The sequence below is a fragment of the Pelmatolapia mariae genome, linkage group LG10_11 (genome assembly GCF_036321145.2).
Source record: "Pelmatolapia mariae isolate MD_Pm_ZW linkage group LG10_11, Pm_UMD_F_2, whole genome shotgun sequence".
NCBI lineage: Eukaryota > Metazoa > Chordata > Actinopteri > Cichliformes > Cichlidae > Pelmatolapia > Pelmatolapia mariae.
In genome coordinates, this window is record NC_086236.1 from 15,054,376 (window position 1) to 15,060,636 (window position 6,261).

At 44.3% G+C, this 6,261-nt stretch overlaps 1 long non-coding RNA gene across 1 annotated transcript; it reads left to right on the forward strand.

The window, feature by feature from the left end:
- Window positions 1–4,888: 4,888 nt before the first annotated feature.
- LOC134636881 (uncharacterized) lies at window positions 4,889–5,940 on the forward strand. The gene is made up of 3 exons (XR_010095035.1): window positions 4,889–4,977; window positions 5,541–5,644; window positions 5,836–5,940. It is a non-coding gene; the product is annotated as an uncharacterized LOC134636881 (long non-coding RNA).
- The last annotated feature ends 321 nt before the right edge of the window (window positions 5,941–6,261 follow it).

Consider the following 6,261-nt stretch of genomic DNA (forward strand, 5'->3'; position numbering starts at 1 on the left):
GTGGCGCATTTCCACTGTGTCCTGCATTGAGATCACCTGTAAGATGAAATGTGACGTGACGCCCCACGAGGGCGATAACACTCAGTGGCAGCTGTATGTGAATTTTGCATTTCAGTATTAAATGATGAATACGAGATGCTTGTCAGCTGTTGATTCCTCAAGTATTTGCTCGGTTATTACTCCACGTTGGAGAAGTTGCAGTTTCTCTCTTCAGGCTACGAACTGTGGCTTCATTTTTTTCATACTGTCTGGGACAGTTTGACATCAAATTACTAGCACGTAATAAGCACAGTGTTGTGCTCAGTATTCATCTGATTAATATAAAGTACATGCAGACAGTGAAGCTTTAAAAAAAAAGTCTTTAATGCATTATTTACATCCTGTGATTTGTGTTTTTCTTTCTAAATTTTTTTCTGAATTGACTTAAAATACGCATCAGTGACTGTGGTAATGTTCCAACAAATGTCTTAGCCATCACTGGTGCTCCTCACACTGAGCAGGATTCATTTTACAGTTAAGCTCATCTAAGGGGCCGTAATGATTTCAGATTGTAAAGTCACACATACATACAAGTACAATAAGTTAACCTGAATATCTTTTTTTTTTAATCTTTATTTTTTTAGTTGCTCCTAATTGGCTTTGTTACGAACTTGTATTTTCATGTGTTTGTTCTGGGCAGGTAATATCTGTTTATGTTAATTCAGCTGTGCCAGGGCTCGGCTCCGATTGGTGCGTGGATACACCGGCCCGACGCGACTGGTTCCAGCTGGAGGACCCGCCCATTAAAAGGAGGCTGGAGCGCTACGGCTTGAGAGGTCCTCGCGTCTCTCCTCATTACCCAGCAGCGTAACTGTGGCAGCCGTTGGCTGCAGTGTGGCTTGAAAGTGTTGGAAGTGGAGTGGGTAGGGGTGAGCTGCCGTTTCTTTTGATCACCCGTTTTTTCTCCTGTTTTGAATTAGTTAAGGAGGTTAGACTCTGTCTTTATTTTTGACTTTGTTTTGGTAAGGTCAGGGGTGCGGGATTTGTGTAGATTTTGTTCTGTTTCTTATTTTGGCCTTGGCTCACCCTGAAGTGTTGACACTCCCGTTTTGTTGTTCCTCTTTTATTTATCACTTTGTAAATAAATCACTATAACGAACGGATTTGTTTCCTGTGGCTGCTTGGGTCTTGGGGGGGAAGCGAGTGCCTCGCTCATGTTATGGCCTGGCCCTAGACGGGTCGTAACATGAATTGGGGGCTCGTCCTCTGCCTTGTTCTGTGGTTGTTCTCGTGTGTTTTGGTCTGTTTGGCAGTTTTCTTGGTGTGGGGGTGTAGTGGGTGTGTGTGATTATGGAGTTTTCTTTGGATGGTTTTGTTACTTCGCCCTCATGGGATAAGTTGCAGGAGTGCAAGAAAGCGGATTTGCTGATTATTGCTAATTTTTATGATGTTCAAGTGTCCTATAGTGCCCGTAAAGCGGAGGTTAAGGACGCTTTGTGTGCAGGGCTGGTGGAGCGAGGCATCCTTTCTGCCCCGAAGGCAGCTGTAGAGCAGCCTGACGGCGGGGGTGTGAAGGTGGCTCCGGAGGCTGAGCCGGTGCCGGATTCCAAAGGGCCTGTTAACGTGCTCCCAGCTGAGGTGGAGTCTGATGCGGCTGAGGTGCAGTCTGGTGCAGCTGAGGCGGGGTCTGAAGCGCCTAAGTCTGGTACGGCCGGGGACCCCCTGGCGGGGCGGTCTACGGAGGATCTCCGTTTGACCCTCCGTATAAGGGAGGTGGAAACCCGTGCTAAAGAGCTTGAGGTACAAGCAATGCACCTCCGTGTCAGAGCTTTGGAGCTGGAGCGAAAGCCCTCCACCCCTCTCTCCACAAGTGCCTCTAGTCGTCCTAGTACGACCACAAGTGCCTCTAGTCGTCCTAGTACGTCCACCACTGTCCCAACTGGTTTTGACATCACTAAGCATATTAAACTGGTTCCTCCGTTTCGTGAGGCCGAAGTGGACTCCTATTTTAACGCTTTTGAGCGTATAGCGGCCGCGTTAAGCTGGCCGAAGGAGTTTTGGCCGCTGTTGTTGCAATGTAAACTGGTCGGGAAAGCCCAGGAGGTGTGTACCAGTTTATCAATTGAGGACAGCCTTGATTATGACATCATGAAGAAGACTGTGTTGCAGGCATATGAGCTTGTCCCGGAAGCCTACCGTCAAAAATTTAGGAAGTGTGAAAAAACTGCCAATCAGACGTTTGTGGAGTTTGCCCGTGAAAAGAGTCGCTTGTTTGAAAGATGGTTGCAGGCCAGTAAAGTGAAGGATCTTGAGGGGCTGAAGGAGCTTCTTTTGTTAGAAGAATTTAAAAAATGTTTGCCGGACCAAGTAGTCATTTATCTGAATGAGCAAAAGGTGACGTCACTTGCCTAAGCTGCGGTGATGGCTGATGAGTTTACTCTCACTCACAAAACTATATTTTCAGCCGCTGTCGCACAAAATATCAGGGTGGGACAGGAGAGGAAAATAAAGTCACCAAGGCTGGGACGGAAGGATAGACAGGAGGATGGTGGAAATCGCGAATGTTTTTATTGTCGCGAACCCGGACATCTGATCGCTGTCTGTCCCGCGCTCCGGAGGAAGGAGCAGCGCAAAGGCTCTAAAAATCCAGCCGGCGTAGGTCTCATTAAAGTTGTGCCTTCGCCCAAAATGCGTTCCACCCATGATTTGCACCATGCGAGTGCTGAAATAGAGCCACGTTTTAAACCGTTTATCACCAAAGGCTTTGTTTCTGTGACGGGGAAAGAGAAGGATAAGGTGCCTGTTACTATTCTTCGGGACACAGGTGCGCATCAGTCATTTATGTTGGACAGTGTACTGCCATTGTCAGATAAAACTGCTTGTGATTCAGATGTATTAGTCTGGGGAATTAAGATGAGCGTTCTTCGGGCGCCGCTTCACAAGGTGCATTTGCGTTCGCCCGTGATAACGGGGCATGTTAAAGTTGCCGTGAGTTCCCAGTTGCCTCTTAAAGGGGTTTCATTTATCCTGGGAAATGACTTAGCTGGTGGGACAGTTTTTCCACCGCCCGAAGTGGTGGAAACGCCTGTTGCTTCTGTCACTGATGCCGCCACCTCTATGTCAAGTGTGTTTCCTGTTTGTGCTATCACTCGTGCGCAATCGCGCAAATTTGATGATGTTATGGGTGTCGCTGACACATTTATGGCGACGCTAGATGAAAGAAAGTCTCCCAGCTGTGAGAGTGGCAGAATAGAAAGCGGAAATGATGTGACAAAACTGATGCCAGAGCTGGATGAAAAGTTAAATAGGGATGCATTGATCACCGCCCAGCAGAATGACTCCTCACTGACTCCCTGTTTTATATCCGCAGCCACAGGTGCAGAAAGTAGATCCTCCACTTCTTTTTTTGTACAAGATGGAGTTCTTATGAGGAGGTGGTCCCCTGACCAGAGTGGTTTGCGCGGTGCTACGCAGGTGGTGGTGCCGAAGCCACATCGAGGGCAGGTGCTTAGCTTAGCGCATGATGCCAGCATGGCTGGACATCTCGGGGTGAACAAAACTTATCATCGGGTGTTGCGCAACTTCTTTTGGCCGGGGCTGAAAGCTGATGTGGTGGCATATTGTCGTTCCTGTACCGCATGTCAGATGGCGGGGAAACCTAACAGACCAATTCCACCTGCTCCGCTACATCCTATTCCAGTAATAGGTGAGCCGTTTGAAAAAGTAATATTGGATTGTGTGGGCCCCCTGCCAAAATCAAAATCCGGACACCAATACATACTTACAATAATGTGTTCAGCAACAAGGTTCCCAGAGGCAATTCCACTACGCACGCTGAAAGCAAAACCGGTAATAAAAGCACTAATTAAGTTTTTCTCTACTTTCGGGCTTCCAAAGGTTATTCAAACAGACCAAGGAACAAATTTTACTTCAAAGGTGTTTGCGCAGGTTGTGAAGGAGTTGCAGATAAAACATGTAAAGTCCAGTCCATACCACCCGGAAAGTCAGGGCGCTCTGGAGAGGTTCCATCAAACCCTCAAAGCTATGCTGCGCAAGTTCTGCGCAGAGTCTGGTAGAGAATGGGATGAGGGTCTGCCGTTATTGTTGTTTGCCGTCAGGGAGGCCACTCAGGAATCCTTGGGATTCAGTCCTGCGGACCTGGTGTTTGGACATGTGGTCCGCGGTCCCCTCCGGCTTCTGAAGGAGAAGTGGTTGTCAGACACTTCTGAAACCCAGCATAATGTCCTTGATTATGTTAGCGGACTTCGAGAAAAACTCCACCTTGCATGCCAGTTAGCTCGGGAAAATCTGACACATACGCAGGCAAAGATGAAAGCTCGTTATGATAAAAAGGCTGTTTGCAGAAGTTTCCAGCCAGGCGAGAAAGTGTTGGTGTTGCTGCCTGTGGTAGGGTCCAGTTTGCAAGCCCAGTTCGCTGGCCCATATGTGGTGGAACAGAAACTTAGTGACCACAATTATGTGATCCAGACCCCAGATCGCCGGAGAAAGTCCAGGGTTTGTCATATTAATATGTTGAAAGCGTATCACTCGAGGAGCCCTTCGAGTGAGCCATCTCCAGTGTGCACCGCTAGTGTTGTTTCTCCTTATGAACCCTCTGATGACGGACTGCTTGAGAAAAATGAAGCGCTGGGTACACTCTAAGAAATGACACACTGATGTTGGTAGCATTATGTAAATGTTTCATGTTAAAACTAATGCCACCAATTGATTTTTAACTTTAAACACAAGTATGTTGTTTTGAATTTAATTAACAACATAATATTTCAATACAACAAAATGCAGTAAATTAAATCCAACGTAAAAAGTTCATTTAAAATGAAGAGCACTTTAATTTAAAGAGGATTGTCCTAATAGGCTCTCCATACTTCTGAGTTTGCACATGTGCAGTGTGGAAGTTTGATCATCCGCCATTTTCAACTGACGCTTGCATATGCTTAGTATCCTGGATAGAATCCATCGCCATCTGAGGATTATTTGGTAAGTACAACAATTTAAGGATGACAGATTTGATTAATGTATACTAACTGATAAACATCTGACACTTTCGGGAATACTTTTGCATTTTTTTTTAAAGAAATGATGCCTGGTAAATTTTTTAACACTCTAGCTTGTATACCTCTCTCACGTGTTAGAAGTATGAAGACATTTAACAAATATTGTTGAACCTACTTCGGTGTAATTTTCCAAAATCTTTTGCGATTCCTGTTAAGGTGAGACTTGCCTACTAAGACTGACAGTTTTAAAATTACTCCCAACATCTACCGCACCTGCTCCCTGACATCAGTAATGACCACCGGGAGCACCAGCGATCCTGTAGTTTGAAGAATGAAATGAATTTTAGAAATGTGCATCAATTAAGTTGCTACATTGTTTAAAAGAATTCGACTCCATGTTGATTTCTGGTTTAGTGTCAAACGCAGGAATTTAAGCGCTTAACACTTTGATTTGTAAAGTATAAGACATGCGTTCATCTGTTGTCATTGAAGTGCAGAATAATGTGTAGTACTGTTATATATAATGCATTTAACTCCTTGTATCAGTTTCCATTGGTTATCATCGCTACCGAAGACAGGAAATCATCAAAGACATGCCATTCATTGCAGAGGTCAAATACAGACGGCCTGCCCTGTTTTCAGAGACTGAGGTAATTCTTACTAACTTTGTTATTGCAAGTCATTTTCATAAGAACTTGTATTTGAAGAAGAACAAAGTACTGTAAATTGTTAATTTTAAAAGATACAAAATGTTTGACTGAAAGTTGTAACATTCTTGCATGTGGCCTCTAATAAAATTAATAGTGAATACTCTCTAGTTGTAATTTTTAATATGTTTCAGGTTGTTGCAGAGTTCACTCGCATCAGCATGGTCCCTTTGTTGTCGACTTTCATGGCCAAGCTGGACCACTACGCTTGACCACCTTCTTGGAGTGTTCAAAAAGAAGGGGGGAACAGCTAAACGCAATATCAACTTAATCATGGCAGCCATGGATGGAGTATGTATTTTAGTTGACCTTGATTGAGCTCTGAAATTATTTGAATGCTTCTTCAACTTCTGTGTCTGTCATTAATCAGAAATTTTTTTCAACTGAATATGTGTATATTTGAATATTTTGTAGATACATGTGAATCAGTGACATGCAGTCAAGTGAGGCACCTTAATGAGAAGTAAAAAACTAACAAAAGAGAAATTTAATTTGTACACTAGATTTTAAATTTGCTTTGTGTGATTTCAATATTTTTATGGTCAAAATTGCTGTCATTA